Source organism: Diadema antillarum, unplaced genomic scaffold (genome assembly GCF_040938485.1).
Source record: "Diadema antillarum isolate AM-2024a unplaced genomic scaffold, OU_Dant_1.0 seq00000193_RagTag, whole genome shotgun sequence".
In the NCBI taxonomy this organism is placed as follows: domain Eukaryota; kingdom Metazoa; phylum Echinodermata; class Echinoidea; order Diadematoida; family Diadematidae; genus Diadema; species Diadema antillarum.
Window position 1 is genome coordinate 1,102,225 of NW_027271256.1, and position 17,891 is coordinate 1,120,115.

A 17,891-nucleotide genomic window follows, 5' to 3' on the forward strand; every position below is an offset into this window, starting at 1 on the left:
ATTGTATATTACAAACCATGACAGAATTTTGACACAAATACATTACAATTCGAAGTGGAAGCATCCCTATTATGTTACAGTGAACTTCCTTCGGCGGCGTGATGTTTACTACGTCAGAATAGAGCAATTTGCTTTCTGCGAATGAAACGTAAATTACGTCGTACTTCTGAAGTCTTGTATCAGAGTGCATTACGACTAGCATGGATAAGAACAAAACAACATAAATAAGTGGAGGAACGTCAGTAGGTAAAGGTTAGATGGGTATCATCTGAAGGAGAACGTAATTTAAGAAATACTAATACTATTTCACAATTTGGTGAGCCTCTAGAATTCAGCTACGTTCTGAAATATCCTTAGCCCCGCTTAGATTGTGCGATTTATTTCGAAGCGATGTCGAATTACAGAAGATTGTTTGTCTCAGGAAGTGCAAGATTTATATTTCATTTTCGTTTCAATTATCCTGCATACAAGAAGAACAATACGCAATATTGTTCAGCAGAGTCGCATTGAAACGCATCGCATCGCTATAATTTGCGCGACAAAATCGCACAATATGAGGCAGGTTCCAATGTCACGGACCATGTTACTTTATAGATTGTTTAGATATTGACCCGTTCCATACTGAATTCTGAAAACCCCGTAGACTTGATACCAATGTCAGCTGGTTCCCGTAGGAAGCGGCTTCAGAGAATTATTTCAGACAGCATATTGTTTGAGATCACATGACGCTAAGATGACGACGTGTAGTCTATTGTGACGTCAGCTCGCTCAGTACGTCCTCCGTCACGTAATCTTTGAGACAGTCTAATGAATACTTCCAAAGCAGTTCTTGCTTCTCCTCGCTTTTGCATGGTGTAAAAAGAAAGTTGTACATGACACACTCTTTACAACGAGGTAACAAAACTATCATGCATTTTTCTTTCTGTCCCGTCGATGAAGATCGACTCTAGACATTACTGACGACATTTAAAGAGCAATGAATAAGAAATAAATAAGAAGTGATTCAAGCAAGTAAAGAGCAATGAATAAGAAATAAATAAGAAGTGACTCAAGTAAGTGATATGTAGAAATCAGGCGAGGAAAAGAAGATAAAAATAAATGAAAGCAGAGATAGTGACTACAGTCATTTTGATTCGAACAACATGAGGAATTACAAAAAGGGTGCAACGGACATAATTTCTCTACTATATTAAAGTGAAAATTAACTTATGGTTCCCAAAGCACTGTATTTTCAGCCAAGATATTGTTTTCTCTCGAGAAATGTGTATTCACAAATAATTGTCCTCCCCTTTAGGAGAAAATGGATGTCCAGTATATTGCGATGGCCTCTAGTTGTACTCAGTAAAGACCAAAAGTTGGTATTCAAACGCGGAAACGCATCATGCACATTATGTACGCTAAACAACCATTTTACTTACCTTGGCAGTGACGTCAGAGAGTGTGGTTTAGCACTCTCGAAGTAGAGGGCGCTTTTCCCGTCATACTCCGGGTTGCGTTTTTTTTTTTAAGACGGCACAGATTGGGGCCTGGCGCGTGTTAAACCTATGGGAAAAACGTTGGGTTAGGGTTTTTGGTTATGGTTAGGGTTAGGGTTAGGGTTAGGGTTGGGGTTAGGGTTAGGGTTAGGGTTAGGGTTTGATGGTTAGGGTTAGGATTAGGATTAGGGTTAGGTTTAGGGATAGGGTCCCCGATAGATTTTTAGTTTCCCCAATCTGTGCCGTCTAAAAAAAACACGCCTCCGGGTTAGTAGCGGCATACAGAGTAGTCACAGCACCGTCGAATGGGGACCGCATCATCTCTGACATGGGAGAGAAAACAAAAACCCAGACAGCCAAAGAGAAATGTTGATTGAGTGAAAGCAGCAACATTAGAAGAGCGCATCAGTGAAAGTTTGAGGAAAATCGGACAATCGATACAAAATTTTTGAATTTCAAATTTTGATGTTTGGAACCGCTGGATGAGGAGACTACTTCATTGTGTGACATCATGTGTGGACCACAATTAATTATTATAAAGAAAATATATTAAAAAATTCAACAAGCTTTCACTTTACTGGCGTAATAACAAGTACTTGACTAACTGTGTCGGAAATCAGGGGGAATAAAAGCTTTCAAGTTAAATTAGCAGGGGGAAAAAAGAGAACTGACTTGTTTTAAAAAATCGACATATAGGGGCTGCCCAAATGATCAGGTTGTAACGTCAACTTCCTGCTATTTTTTTTTTATTTTTTTTTTTTACAGGAAGCGTCCCCGTCTGATTTAAAGAAGCTGTATGATATGTATATAATTTTCGAGCTTGCCATTAGAATAGATGAAGTCACTATTTTAAACTAAACCTGACGTCACAACTAACAATCATTACGACTTTATTTCCAAGTGGACAAAATGACGTCATAACTGGCAGTGATATGCTTCTACAAATATACAGAAGTGTAGAAGTCCCAACAGACGGCATTGACATATAGAGCTTTCAGTATTATCTCCACAAAAAACAACCGTTTGCCAAGTGCCTTTACGAACATGGATATACCTCTCTACGATCGATCTGCTGCGACGCTTAGATGCAAATGCGGTTAGTCATGCAACTTACTTGATGCGCGCACCATTTTCATGATGGCTTTTGATGCTCCCGTTAACTGCTGACCCTCACGCTTACTGATATCCGTATCGACCAAGCCGGGGTTCAGCGAAAATACGCTAACCCCTGACCCCTCGAGTCTCTTTGCCAATGAGAACATGTTCATAATCTGCGCGTGTCCATGAAAGAGAAGAGCGAACACATCTATATAAAATCATCGAGTTTTATTGTACTACAATGTATACAAGCATCATCGTGTGACGCTTACGTTCTAAATGACAGAGCACTGCAATTGATGAAGTGTTCAGGAAACATTGTAGGTACTACTGATAAAAATAGGAATGATTACAGGGAAAAAGCATATGAAGAGTTTGTTTGCAAAAACCAATAAGTCCATTTTGGAAGATTTTGAAGTACACTATCTGTCATAAAGTACAAAATAATACCTTTTAAGTGATATATTGGTCACTACACATAAAGGCTCATTTTTGAAGTTATGGTCAAAAGAAACTAAACATTTCTTATTCTTCTCTTTATTTTTCTTGACCTTTAATCGCAAATATCTCCATTTGACTAATATGGACTTATCGGTTTTTGCAAATAAACTCTTCATATATACAACGTCTATTCAAAAAAAAAAATCACATTCAACGTATGTCTTTTTCTATGCTTAGTGAGAGTTTACACGAAAGAAATTTATGTGAACATCGAAAACAAGTTGAAATCAATTGAAAACGTCAATATAACAATCAATTTCCCACAATTCACCATGATTAAAGGCAGATGATCTCTTAAGATTTTGAATTCTATAGATTGATCTTGTAACGACTCACCTGGTACAACTTGGAGGTATTCTCTTGCTTGTGTCTCGTATTTTCAATGACTGGAAGTCGGTTACGTCCCAGTTAGCAAACTTGTACATGACTGAGGCAACCGAGACTATTCGGCTATCCGGTCCAGAGGATTTAAGAACCGGCAGAAGGTGAAGTGTCAACAGGAAGTGCGATAGGTAATTGACCTGAAAGTGAATCTCAAAGCCGTCAGCGGTTGGTTCTGGGATGGTGGTAGATGGCAGAATAGAGAGAGAGAGAGAGAGAGAGGGGGGGGTGAGAGAGAGAGAGAGGGAGAGAGAGAGAGAGAAGACAGAGAGAATCAAATGAATGCGTAATGATTTTTTCATTTTCATTCAATTTGTATCCCATCAGAATGTAACACAACGTTGAGCTATTATGCATAATGATGTGATATTATCATGCCACATTGTTGGTTACAAGTAACTACACACAGCCCTGTCGATGTAAACTACGGCGTTTGGGCAATATAGTGTATGTGTATCCTATCACCAGAGGTCAGGAAATCCCCGTACTTTAGCAGTCTTTAAATCACGACTCAAAATACATCTTTTTTTTTATTTATTTAACTGTTCACCACCATCAAGTACACCAGATGCTTATGCAGCGCAGGTAAATGTCTGTAGGTTCTGCGCTTTGTGGATGATAATGCACTTATTCAAATCGGAAGCTGTTATGCCGTGGCAAAACTCTATGGTAGAGAGCAATATAGTTAATCATTGAATTATTATTGATAAGATACCGAAATTATTCATTTTCTTAAAACTTCCACAATGTTTTTACTTAACAGGCAACCCATATGTTAAACGAACACACCATACAATATTACGCCCACACACTTTCTCTTTCGCTTTGTGATATTATCCCGCTCAATGGCCATTGATGACATGAATGATTATGCCGGGGCATTGTTCAGACTGAGTTTCACAATGTGCTTCACCTTTTGTCCGCGTACAAGCAAAGACGTGGGTTCTTTGTAGATATAGGATGCAGGAAAATTGTAGAAGATATAATCATTTACGACAAAATTGAATGTGGTATTTGATGAGCTCTGGGAATACGTAAAGGCCTCGTCACACTTAGAGCGAATGTCCAACGAATGCCCTACGAATTAAAAAAAAATAGAAGATACGTTCGCATTCGTTTCTGATGTTGTAACACACCTTGTTTGACGTTCTTAGTATTTATAAGCTATTCGTAGGAATTCGCAGAGATACACTGGAGATTTGGGGCACGTTCAAAATAAAACAAAAAAAGAACGGTTATTGATGGCTTCAGCGTATTTTTGCAATTCCTTTCGAATAGCTATTGTAGAAACATAAAGAACTATTTTAGTATTAACAACAGCTGGGTATCTTCAAATTTTCGAATTTGTTGGGCATTCGTTGGGCATTTACTCTAATTCAAAGGTTTTATTTTCACTTCTTTCAACAGAATGTACAAAAAAATATGGATTCGACATGCGTTTGAAGGAATGATACATAGATAGCAAAGAATAACATTTGTCAATAATCATTAAAAAATTAGGCATTTTTCATACAGACATATTTATACATTCTGCGAAAAAAAAAGTGGAGGTACCCACTCAAAAGACTATGCTTGTACAAAGTGGGCACCTCACAGGAAGAAAAACAAAGTGAAAACTTAACTACAAGTGTGCGGGATGAAAAAAAAAGAAGTGGAAAGGGGGGAAGGGAAGAAGCAGAAATACAAGTAAAGAGACGAGACAACTAAAAACAAAAAGCCTAGATCAATCGATACATTCAAGATCAAACCAACAGAGACTATTAGCCATGTTAGAAGTGTAGAGCGTTGAAAGCGACGAGAAAGTGATATATACAATCGTATGGAATTGCTGATAGCAGAACATAATCTGCTCTGTGAAGGCACGTGTAATAATGTACAAGTTTGCAGTAAGAAAAACAGGGGATGCGATGTGGAATTCCGCGAAAGACGCGACCTAACAAGCCTATGAAAAATCAATAGCATCCTGGTGCTTACAAAACCTACTTACTGAAAAAGATAAACAAACAAAATTAATTTCTTTCTGTTACATTATAAGACTTAAGGAGGAATGATTTCAATCTTTTTTTGAATGAAAACTAAGAAGGAGCATTTTTTTTTTAATGTCTGGACTAAGGGAGTTCCAGAATCTTGGGCCTGTATAAATGAATGTCTGCTGAGCTAACACAGTTCTAAGCAGGGGCAAGTGAAATTCATTAGACTGTCTCATTGGGTAACTATGGTATGTCAGGTTACGAGGAAACATAGAATCAAATATAAACGGAAGACAGTTGTTATTATAACTATACATAAATTGCCCTAAATGAAATAAAAACAAATCTTTAAAATTCAGAATATTATTTTCAGAAAACAAAGAAGCTGTATGAGAGCAAGGAGCGGCATTACAAATGATTCGAAGTGCCTTCATTTGTAACAATAAAACCCTATCTAATAATGTTTGATGCGTGTTTCCCCATGCCAAAATTCCGTAATTTAAATAAGGTTATATCAAAGACGAATACAGTATAAATAATGAATGTTGGGGAAGAAACAATTTGAACCTGTTAATGACGCCTATATTACGTGAAATAATTTTACAAACATAATTGTGATTCCAAGAAATGTTGTATATGAAACTCTTGCTAAAACAGTATCATCAAAATAAATATCCATATTCAAATTATCTAAAGGGTTACTAAAAAAACATACACTTGGTTTTATTCATATTCAGGGACAGCTTATTAGCTCGTATCCAATCTCGTAAATTTTGTAACTCCGAATTTACTGTATGCACAAGAGTATTTGGATCTTCATGTGAATAAAACACATTTGCGAAAAGTATGAATGATAACACTTGGGAGGAAGCACATAAATCATTAATATAAACAATAAACAACAACGGCCCCAATATACTACCTTGTGGCACGCCACAAATTAGTTCTCTCATATCAGAGTTATAATTGCTTATTAAAACATATTGATTACGATCAGTTAGATAATTCCTGAACCACTCCAAGGCCTTCCCACGTATACCATAGTGGGACAACTTATAAAGCAATATATTATGATTAATAGTGTCGAAGGCCTTGGAGAAGTCCAGGAAGATACCGATCATATGAGAGTGATTATCTAAAGCATGTGCTACTTTATCAATGAAATTCAAAAATGCATGAGAGGTGCTATGCTTTTCTTGAAAACCAAACTGGGAGTTTGTTAGTACACAATGCGTCTTCAAAAAATTAATTGTTCTTTTATATATAATTTTCTCTAAGATTTTTGATATACAAGATAATAAAGAAATAGGTCTATAATTACTAATATCTAAGTTATCACCATTCTTAAATATAGGAATAACTTTTGCTATTTTCATTTGTTCCGGAAACTGACCATTTGACATTGACAAATTGAAAATATACACCAAAGGATCCACAACAGAATATATTGCTCCTTTTAAAATCATATTGCTTATATCATCATAACCTGCACTTTTTTTTATTTTTCAAACCAGAAACAATATCAATAACCTCATACCTAGTGGTAGGAGTAAAAAATATAGAATGTGTATCATACTGATTCAAAAAAATCAGTAAAATGTTTATCAGTATTGGGAATTTCTTGAGCAATATCTTCTCCAATAGTTGTAAAATATTTATTGAAAATATTTACAATATCTTGAGAATTATCAATAACCTTGTCATCAAATCCAATTTTTGATATACCAGAGATTTCGGTTGATATATTCATAGCTTGTTTTGATACATTCCACGTACTTTTTATGTCATATCTATATCTCTGCAATTGCTCATGATAATATTTTTTCTTTTCTATACGTAATATTTTTGTGAGGGTTTTTTTATACGAAGTGTATTTCAAACGTGCTTGCTCAGTTCTTTTCATCTTAAATGAGTACAACAATTTATTTTTTCTATTAATAGATCGTAAAATGGACTTTGTAATCCAAGTAAGCCTTGATGTTGTTTTATAATTCCCCTGTTTGTATTTTCTTTTGGGAATACATATATCCAAATGATTATTCAAAACCTTAAAAAAAGTTATTCAAAGACAAATTAATGTCATCTGTATCAAACACACATTCCCAATTAGCATTATCCAAAGAAGCACAAAAAGAAAACAAATTTTCTTGAGTTACTCTACGCCTTTCCTGACGATGAAATGGATTAACATTACTATGATTATACTTAAAATGCGTCATAACAGGAAAATGATCAGTCATATCAGACAAAATTATCGAAGAATCTGGGAGAGTTAAATTATTACAAAAAATATTGTCAATCAAAGTAGCCGAATGACTAGATGGTTTGGAAATAAGAGGTAAAAAAGAAAAGGATAAGAATGTATCAAGGAATTCACCCGGTACATTGTCTGTTGTATGTTTTAACAATTCAATATTAAAATCACCGAGTATAAAGGACTCTGAGTTAGCAAATAAAGGATCTGTGAGCAGTTCGGTGAGATATGATAAAAAATCTTTGTTATTAGAATTTGTCTATAGATAATACCTATCACAATATTTTTACAACCAGAAACATTACTTTGAACAAAAAGGGACTCCACAATATCATTCATTTTGCTCAACTTTTCACAAACAATACATTCAAAACTGCTTAAAACATATAAGGCAACCCCACCGCCAGAACGATCGGGTCTGTTATTCACCAAAACATTATATCCTTCAAGCGAGAAAGATCGTTTGGGGCATGAAGATAACCACGTTTCAGTTAATCCTATCACTGTAAATAAAGGGTTATTTGGGTTATCCAACAATAACTGTAATTCATCAAAATGCTTACTTAAACTTCTTATATTCAAATGTATCAACGAAAATATGTCTTTACATAAACCCTTACGAATTTCTTTAAATTGATTCATAGTAACATAACTACATAATGGGGCTTGGATTAAATCATCAAAATCATACTGCATTTCTTCAGCTGTTGAATTCATATCATCGGCAACTAACTTATCATAAAAAATGTATGCGAGTGAGAAACTACATCATCTAGGAAATCATATTCTGGTGTAGTAGGTCTAAATAGATAAAAAAAAAAATCATCATCCAATACGGAATGAAAAGGCACATTTATCCCTTCAGCCATTTTGAATGAGAAATTCTCTGACAGTTGAGCGCGCAAATGATACTAACAGGGAGAAACCAGCATAGGCATAACAGCAAAGTCGACGCGGCAGATACCGCACCGGATTCTGCGCAAAGTGAAATGGGAGGCTGGCGCCATGTGTGACAATGAAGGGTACGTGCCTCTCACAGGCATACACACAACATGTTCGGGCTAGTTGGCTGTCAGCAAAACCAGGGGTACAGATAGAGTAGTTAGAGGCAAGGAAATAAGAGGAGCATTGAACAGTCAAGAAAATATAAAACATTGCTAATGTCTCTGTAGGCTTACACTTCGTTATAAAACACAACATACTTAGAAAAGAAAAGAACAAAATGTTGAAAATACACATGATGGACATTGATCTAACACGATACACTACAGTACAGGTAAATTTCTCGTATGAAACGAGGGTGTAATCCCAGTTGCGGGTAGAGCTCCCGCCAATAAGTGCTAAAAAACATCAACAGCTGATTTATATCGAGATACACGGAATGAGGTAAGCCTTTGTGAAAAGGAGAAAAGAGAGAGTGGGATAATTGATCAAGAGGGTGAATAGTGAGAGTACATTGTCAGAGCACCTTGTATTTTGAAAAGAAATAAGTGCGGCGGGGAGAGTCTCGTCTCAGTGGACTTGGAATATGCAGAATGACACCGAATAAATCCAAGGGCTTCGAAAGGGTAGAGATTTGGGGGACTTTGACGTATTCAATAAAAACAGAAGATCAGAAGAACTCTGTACAGGTTAAGAAAAATGAGCATATATCATGAAATAAGACATGTACATCTGAGCAATTTATCGACGTGTTGACATCAATCATCACTTTTTTTTATCAATGTGCAGCTGTTCAAAAACTTGCTCAACATCAGGGTCAAGGACTTACGTAAGACAAAATATGAAGAAAGAAAAAATAAGAAAGAAAGAGAGAGAAAAGAATGTTTAAAGGGAAGGTGTCAGCAAGTAAAACGTATAGAACCGCACACTTCTGAACTGGGTGTGGGCAAAACAGCACCAATTGAACCCGGTAATCTGCTACATCGACAAAGACTAAACAAGGATAGTGAATTGAGGGAATTGACCTATTCCCAACTTGTAACAAGACAAACAAAAATCGGAGAAAAGTTCCTGTGACAGGGAACAAAACGTTTGTACTTGGACATTGGATCTATTAAAGGGAATGTGTATCGGTTCAAAAACTTGCTAAGCATTAGCGTTTAGTCAGAGGACTTGCGTAAGACCAGAAACTTGCATATCAAAACGAGTGGGAAGTATAGAATGAATGCTAGACTAACAACAGCAAGAAAGAGAAAAAAATGTACATATATTATGTGATAATCAGGTGATAATGCACGTGAAGCTGAATATTCTGTCTATGTGTTGACATAAATCAACGATTATTCTATCAATGTGCAGCTGTTCAAGAACTTACTTAACTTCAGGGTCAAGGACTTACGTAAGACAAGAATAATTATATAAAAAAAAGAGAGAGTGAGAATGGGTCTTGTACAAAGATTGAGTACCTGTATCTGATTCTGTGGTAAGCTTTTATCGGCCACTTTGTGTACTGAAACCGCGGAAACTGTATTAAACATCTCCGATATTTTCTATAAATCCTGTTGTATAAGTAACTCCAGTCAATGAGCTACATGTATCGTATTATCGAGATTTATTACTGCCACTGCTTTTCTTCTCTTAGAAATTACTTCATAAAGCAGAAACTTTACTCAGGTTGTCACAAGGAAAAAGATGTTAATTTGTGCGGGTTGGTTTTTGTCTACCAGAAAAGATGCTATAAACCTAGCAAGTTCAACATCACTTCTTTGCATACGGTATATAGATGTTTGGACACATTCATTGTGGATTCAATATCTCTGCTGCTGTAGATGATTATGTATACTGATTTTATGTCTATGTCTATGTTGTTGGTACTTTTCTGTTCCCATGGCTGCAAAAACATACGTCTATTCTCATTAGTACTCAAACACCAAGAAATTCAACCATATCTTTTCATAACATGTTTGATGGGGTAACATCTCAAGCTTCTCATGAAGCTTTTCAGTTTCCTTTTAGTCAACTTGACGATATCAGTTTTCTCAGTGAATTTCAAAGTCACACAGTAGATCCAGATCGACTGTCGAACCTACAGTTCAATCCCTTTTCTGTATCTGATGGCTTGTTTGGGACCGATGACCTAGATCCGGATAGGAATTTTGTTCTTAGTAATTTTGAAAATTCTAGTCGTTACTATGAACTAGAAAACTTTGCCAGTCGATTTAGTCCTTTAAAAAATGATACCTTTTCTTGCATACATTTTAACTCTAGAAGTCTTCCAAAACATCTAGAGTCTATTACAGACATATTACATTCACTTGAATTTCCATTTGATGTTAGCGGGTTTTCTGAAACATGGCTGAAAGACACAAGTCCGTCTGTAAACATACCAGGTTATACCATATTATGTAATAACAGAAGTAATAGAACAGGTGGAGGTGTCGCACTTTATATTTATAACGAGAGATCCGATCTGCTGCTCCCAAGTAATTTGTGTTGTGATTCATTATTCATTGAAATCAACTCTCCACAAGAAAGGAATATAATAGTCGGCGCCGTTTATAAACCTCCGAATGTAAATATCACACGATTTAATGAGGCTTTTTCTACACTGATATGTGATCTTGTCAGAGAAAATAAAAACAAATTATATAATGGGTGATTTGAATATTGATCTTCTGAAATTTAATACACACTCAAACATTCACGATTTTATGCATTCTCTGTCAAGTAATTGTTGTCTACCTCTGATATCTAGGCCAACACGCATTACTAGAACTTCTGCAAGTTTACTTGACAATATTTTCACCAATCAATTTGATTTACCTATTGAGAGTGGTATTCTATACTCTGATACAACTGATCATTTACCAGTTTTTCAGATAACATCTCTCAAATGTAAATGTAACAAAAGTAGTGAAGATTTGTATTCTAGATGTATTACAAAAGACAGAATAATTTCATTCAGAAATGCTCTACAGGATGCGTGTTGGGATGATATTAAAGAAACTGATGATATTAATATAGCTTATAATATGTTTGAATTAAGATTGCGTGGTTTATATGATGTATATTTCCCTCTTCAACGTATATCTTCTAAAAAGAGACGACTGAAGCCATGGATGACTGATAGCTAATTGTCAGAGGTAAACGGCACGGAAGGGTTTTCTTTTTCTTTTCTCCTACCCTCTTGTTTACGGTGGGCTACTGTCTAGGTAGAAGGAATTTTTAGGCCAACAGCTGGCGAGATAGAGGTTGCAAGCTGCACCCTTCTCGCAGCGCGGGAAGAAATGCTTGGCTGGGTTTCCCGCGAATTTTGTTATGATTCATTTGTTTATCAATAAAGGCCACACCCCGGTATTTGAATAAAGAGAATGTAAGTGATAGTGAGTAGTCAAATTACAGGTTAATTATTATTGTATTGGTATGGGAGTGAAAGGTTAGAATTAAGGGAATCGCACTGATTGGCGAACGATAATGTATGCAAGGTTAAGAGCGAGAGAGGGAGCGTGAGAGAAGATAAATAGCTGTGAAGGAGGAATAAGAGAGGAGAAGCTAATCCGACGCGAGAGTGGAAAGACCGCTTGTGCCCATTGGGAAGGGTCCAGGCTCGTCGAAATAGGAGGGAATCCAGGATAAGACTCCGCTGAGATCCGAGCTAAAAGGCAGTGAGGGAGAAAGCGAGAGAGAAATTGAACCTGTTATACTCCGAGGCTAAAGTATTCCTGCTGCTGAGCGGAATTGGCAGACGGGGTACTGGACGACAACTCCGAGGGCAGACGGCAACTCTCCGCGCGGTGCAGGGCAGAAATAACTGTAAGTGGAGTTTATATGCTGATTTCAGTAATTTTCTTCCAGTTAGTTTTTTTGTTTAGGGACTCAATAGAGGCGCTGTTAAAACGAGGCGCCTGGTAGTAAATGACAATATTAGTTCTTTTGTATGAAGAGAATGATTTGAGGTGTAAGGTGAGAATGAATTGATATGTGGAAGAAAGTAGGGTGGTAATTTTGTGTGCAGAAATAAAGTACAGAAGTATATCCAACAGTGTTAAAGCTGTAAACCAAGAAGCTTGGTTATGGTTTATGCACACATTGCAAACATTGGGTCAATTGGGTAAAAAAATTCGGAAGTTATAAATTATGATGAAGAGAATTCTCAGGTATAGAGAAATGTTTTTGGGCGAATGTAAAGGAATAGTTACAGTAGGAATAGGTATTAATATTCGCCATACAGAGCGCGAATGCCATGAGGTTTTAAGATGATTTTGATATTGATGTTCTAAGAAGATTGTGATATTGATGTTATGAGTGTGACACAGAATAGTCGCCGTGTAGTCGGGGAATATCAAAGTGAGGATAGAACAGTATTAATATGGATGGACATTATTGTGTTAGTGGTGGTTAATTGTAAATTTACAGCCGCATCCTTATATTGCTACGAGCTGAGGCAGCCGCATTGCTACGAGCTGAGAGAGCCGCAGTGCTACGAGCTGAGACAGCCGCACCACTACGAGCCGAGGCCGCCGCAGTGCTACGAGCTGACACAGCCGCGCTACTACGAGCTGAGTCCGGGACCAGCCGCTGCTCGGTGACACAGTCACGGTCGTCAGCAGAGACGCTGTCATCACTGGCCGGGCCAGACTGGTCGACGTCGGCACCGATGCTGCACCCTAGCGATCTACAAGACGCACGAGGGCGCCCTCCAGCGACGTCATAGGACACAGAACTCGGCAAGATAACGCCTGATAGTTGATAGTTACAGGAGCTCCGTAGGCAGTAATACAAGTGTATCAGTGTAGTTGTAACAGGGAGTTTGATGAGGTTGATTTAATCTAATGAATTTAGGGGAATAATTGATTGAAGTATATAAGTAGATAATTCATTTATGTTGTGTTGCGTTATGATGACATCTGTCAGAAAAACATGGAACCCGCAGAGGAATTAAAATTTTGTTTATTGCATTTTGAATCCAAAACAAAAATTTGCACGCTGTGTTATTTACGTAGTCTATACTAGAGTAAGGTAGCGCAGTAAGTTCCCCCTGACACTTATTGAAATTCGTACGATATAAAAATAAATTATATAAGATTTTTTTACATAAAGGTACGCTTGATAGCGAGATTAAGTATAAAAGTGTTCGTAATAAATTGATTTTTTTTTATTGCGAGAGGTTAAGAAGAAGTATTTTGTAAATAAATTTATCCAGTATAAATCTGATATTAAAAATACATGGAATGTTATTAATTCATTGTTACCATTTAAACAGGGCAGAGATGGGGATATTAAACTGAAAAATAATGGACAGATTATTGACAGCTGTGAAGGTGTAGCTGAGAGTTTCAACTTTTTTTTGCTGGCATCGGGCCAAACCTTTTTATTACCTGAAAATCATGGGAACTTCCAATATCTTCGCACACCTGTACATGCAACAGTGTTTTTATATCAAGTAACTGAAAATGAAGTTTGTGATATTGCAAAATCGTTTCAGAACGGTAAATCATCTGGTGTTGATGATTTTAAATCTGGTGTTGTTAAAAATGTTATATCATTTCTAAGTGAACCACTTTGTTATATTTTTAATATGTCTTTGAGTAAACGTGTTTTTCCTGACAAATTAAAGATTGGGAAAATAACCCCTGTATTTAAAAGTGGAGATAAAGCTGAAATAAGTAATTACAGACCTATAACTGTCCTCTCGTGTTTTAATAGAATACTTGAAAAAATTATATTTACACGGGCTATGAAATTCATTGATAAAAATAAAATATTAAGTAATAGTCAATATGGTTTTCGACAAAAATTCTCTACATCTTTATCCTTAATTGATTTAACAAATAAGATTGTTGATGCCTTTGAACATGATATGTACACGTTGGGAGTGTTCATTGACTTGTCAAAGGCTTTCGATACTCTCAACCATGATATTCTGCTTTCTAAGTTACATCATTATGGTTTTCGAGGTACTGCCCATAGCTGGTTTTCTAGTTATCTTAAAGATCGTTATCAGTGTACTAAATATAATTCTGTTGTTTCACAACTCAGTAAAGTTCAATGTGGTGTTCCTCAGGGTTCACTTCTTGGCCCCCTTCTCTTTATATTACATATAAATGATACAAATACTGTTTCGGACAAGCTTTCTTTTATATTATACGCTGACGATACAAATATTTTTTCATGTGGTAAAAACCTGGATATTCTATGCAATGAAGTCAATAGCGAACTTCAAAACGTATGTGATTGGTTTCAAGCTAACAGGTTATCTTTGAATAGTAAAAAATGTAACTATATTCTTTTTAATAATAGGAAAAAGGTTGATGTTATAAATGTTAATATTTACTTAAATAATGATGCAATCCCTAAAGTAGATAAAACAAAGTTCTTGGGTGTGTTTATAGACTTAAAGTTATCCTGGAAATTGAGTATATGAATATAAGAACGACCCAAGTCCATGGAAGACCATTTCGAGTAAACTAAAAAAAACTTCATATCTTTTTTGTTTGTCCAATAATATTCTATTTAACTGTGATGGGAAGGCAACATTGTATATACAAATTAGAATATATATTATTATGACAATTAACGTTAACATTAATTGTGGAGACGCCATTTTGTGTGATGGACTTGGGTCGTTCTTTGATTCATATGGACTTGGGTCGTTCTTTGATTCATATACATGATATTCTGCTATAGAGATGAGAGAAGGACAAGAGAGGGCGCTATAATATGAATGTAAGAATGACCCAAGTCCTTCATTCTTACATTCATGTAAGATTTAACTCATTTATTTCAGGCACTTCCAGGGGTAATTAGGACTTATCATTTACACACAAGATGAGTCCATGCACAAGCTATAATTTCCCATGTCAAACTGAATTTGGCCAAAAATTGGACTTGGGTCGTTCTTATATTCATATACTCAATTTCATATTGCAGAAGTTGAACGAAAAGTGTCTAAAAATACTGGTATTATTCGAACATTTGCGTATTTTCTGCCTGTTAACATACAACGTATGCTTTATTGTACACTTATCTTACCTTACCTAACGTATTGTAATATTGTCTGGGGAAATACGTTTGAATCAAGTCTGAAACGATTACAGGTTTATCAAAATCATATCATTAGATATTTATGTAATGTACGAAATATAGGTCCTGGTGGTGTTCGAACTGATACATTGTTTAACGAGTTAAAGTTACTGCGTTTAAAAGATATCAATACACTCCAATTGGGTTTATGTATGTATAAGTGTGCAAATAATCTTTTTCCTGATCATCTATGTCGCTTATTTGAAGTAAACTCGGAATATCATAAGTGTGAAACCAGATCAGCTTCACTAATTCACATTCCAAAACATCAGAAAAGTCTCATTTCAACACTCAGTGCGTTTTTCTGGTCCCAAGGTCTGGAATAATCTCCCAGCTCATTTAAAATCTGTACCTTCTTTTAGTCTATTTAAATGCCACTATAAATCGTCTTTCTTTCTGGAATGACGGAGTTCTTGCTATTGCGGTCAAGTCTGTTCTCACGGGGCCTGGCAGTGCCTGGTGTTGAGTCATATTAGTAACCCGTGCATTATCATCGGGCGAATCCACTTTACACACACAAGTTATTATTGTGTTGAACAGGCCTCGTGTGGGCTTTCAGGTTGCTAGGAACAACTTTTGTTCAAATGATATATGCACAAGATTTAAATATATCAGCAAAGATGTTTATTTAAGATTCAGTAGGTACTGCAAGAGTACATCTCAGTCATTGTCTTGTTACATTGGTGCAGATGTTTCGCATTACTTGAAGTTACATTGTATAAATATTCAATGTTTAACTCCGATATATGTAACCTCTGCTACTGGCCATAGGTTGTCACATATTTTCATAACTGTCGCCTCTCTGGTAGACTGCAATATCTCTCTTTGAGGAATATCTCATTCCAACAGTGCCATGTCCATTTACGATCTGGTTGGAACCAGTGCATTTCATCCATTGTCTTGTTTACATTTGTGCAGAGGTTTCATATTATTGGTAGTAATGAAATATGCAAAGGATAATTCAGATGCAGTAAACCTCGGATAAGTCGACGTTGAGTGAGTTGAAAATCACTTAATTCGAAGTTAAATAAAAAGTTCTGATTTTTTTTCTTTATGTACTTTCTCTAAGAAATATATGCATAAACTGAAATGCGAGAGTCGAATTTCCGCTGTGTCGAAGTTAAACAGTCGGTCTTTTTTTTTGTATAAAAAACACTTTATTTACATTACTTGAGCCGAAGAAGATTTTTTGTCTGGCATTCTCATTACATTAGAGGAGTGCTGTACTGCTCTGCATGCATGTCGAACACATACACACAGTATATTGATCCATACTTTGTCCATTTACACAACACATCTATACTTTATCCATGTATGTCAAGCCAGAACTCCTTGTTCATAGTATTTTTAGTGACAGGCCAAATGGGCGAAGCTTATTTGTGCGTGACTGCAATGGAAGTGGGATGGCCCTGGGATCATTTGTGACCGGCGACAACGGTTTCAGGCAAAAGTCGGGCATTTTGAAAATTCATTTTTTCACTGAATCACATTGCCCATTTCGTAAGCTTTGCATTGATATAAAACACTTGTATTCTTCGGCACCATAAGTGGGCATGGAAAGCAAAATAAAATGCACTTTTTAAGTTGTTAGCCTGACAAAATTGCGAGAAAACGGGCTTTGAAGATTCACCTCTTTCTCAAAGACAATGTCCGAGCGGCGATGCGAGGTGAGAATCACCCATCCGTACGATGGTGCCAATCGATGTTAAGCTCCGCCTCTAGCAACCACATCGCCTTCTGATTGGCTCACTGAGAGAGTCAAATTTCCCGGGCACCCTTCCTAGCAGCTCAGCGTATGGAGCCGAAAAACAATGCGGTTCGCTCGGGTTTGTTTAATACCATTACGTCTTTCAAGATGGCGGATACGATAATTGCACGTATGGTGTACATGTGTATGGTGCACACGTTACGCAATGGCATCCACACGCCATGACCATGTGCATGTAACAGGAGCGGGTGGTGAATCCACACATTTACAAATCGCGTTTTCATTGTTGTTGATTTGACTTTATCATCGCCGACCTTTTTGAAGGCAGATAAATGACAGTGCTGGCAAAGGTCACGCTTCCTGTTTGTTTTGCTTTTACAAGCCGTGCATATGTTGCCTTGTTTGGTGGTGTTAATTATTAAAACAAACAAACAAACTAGACTCGTTAGTTTCGTGCGATCTTGATGTGTAGTATTTGA

General features: G+C 36.5%; 1 pseudogene; it reads right to left on the bottom strand.

Annotated features, from left to right (window-relative positions):
- Positions 1–748: 748 nt before the first annotated feature.
- LOC139728712 (retinol dehydrogenase 14-like) lies at positions 749–4,227 on the bottom strand (annotated as a pseudogene).
- Positions 4,228–17,891: the final 13,664 nt, after the last annotated feature.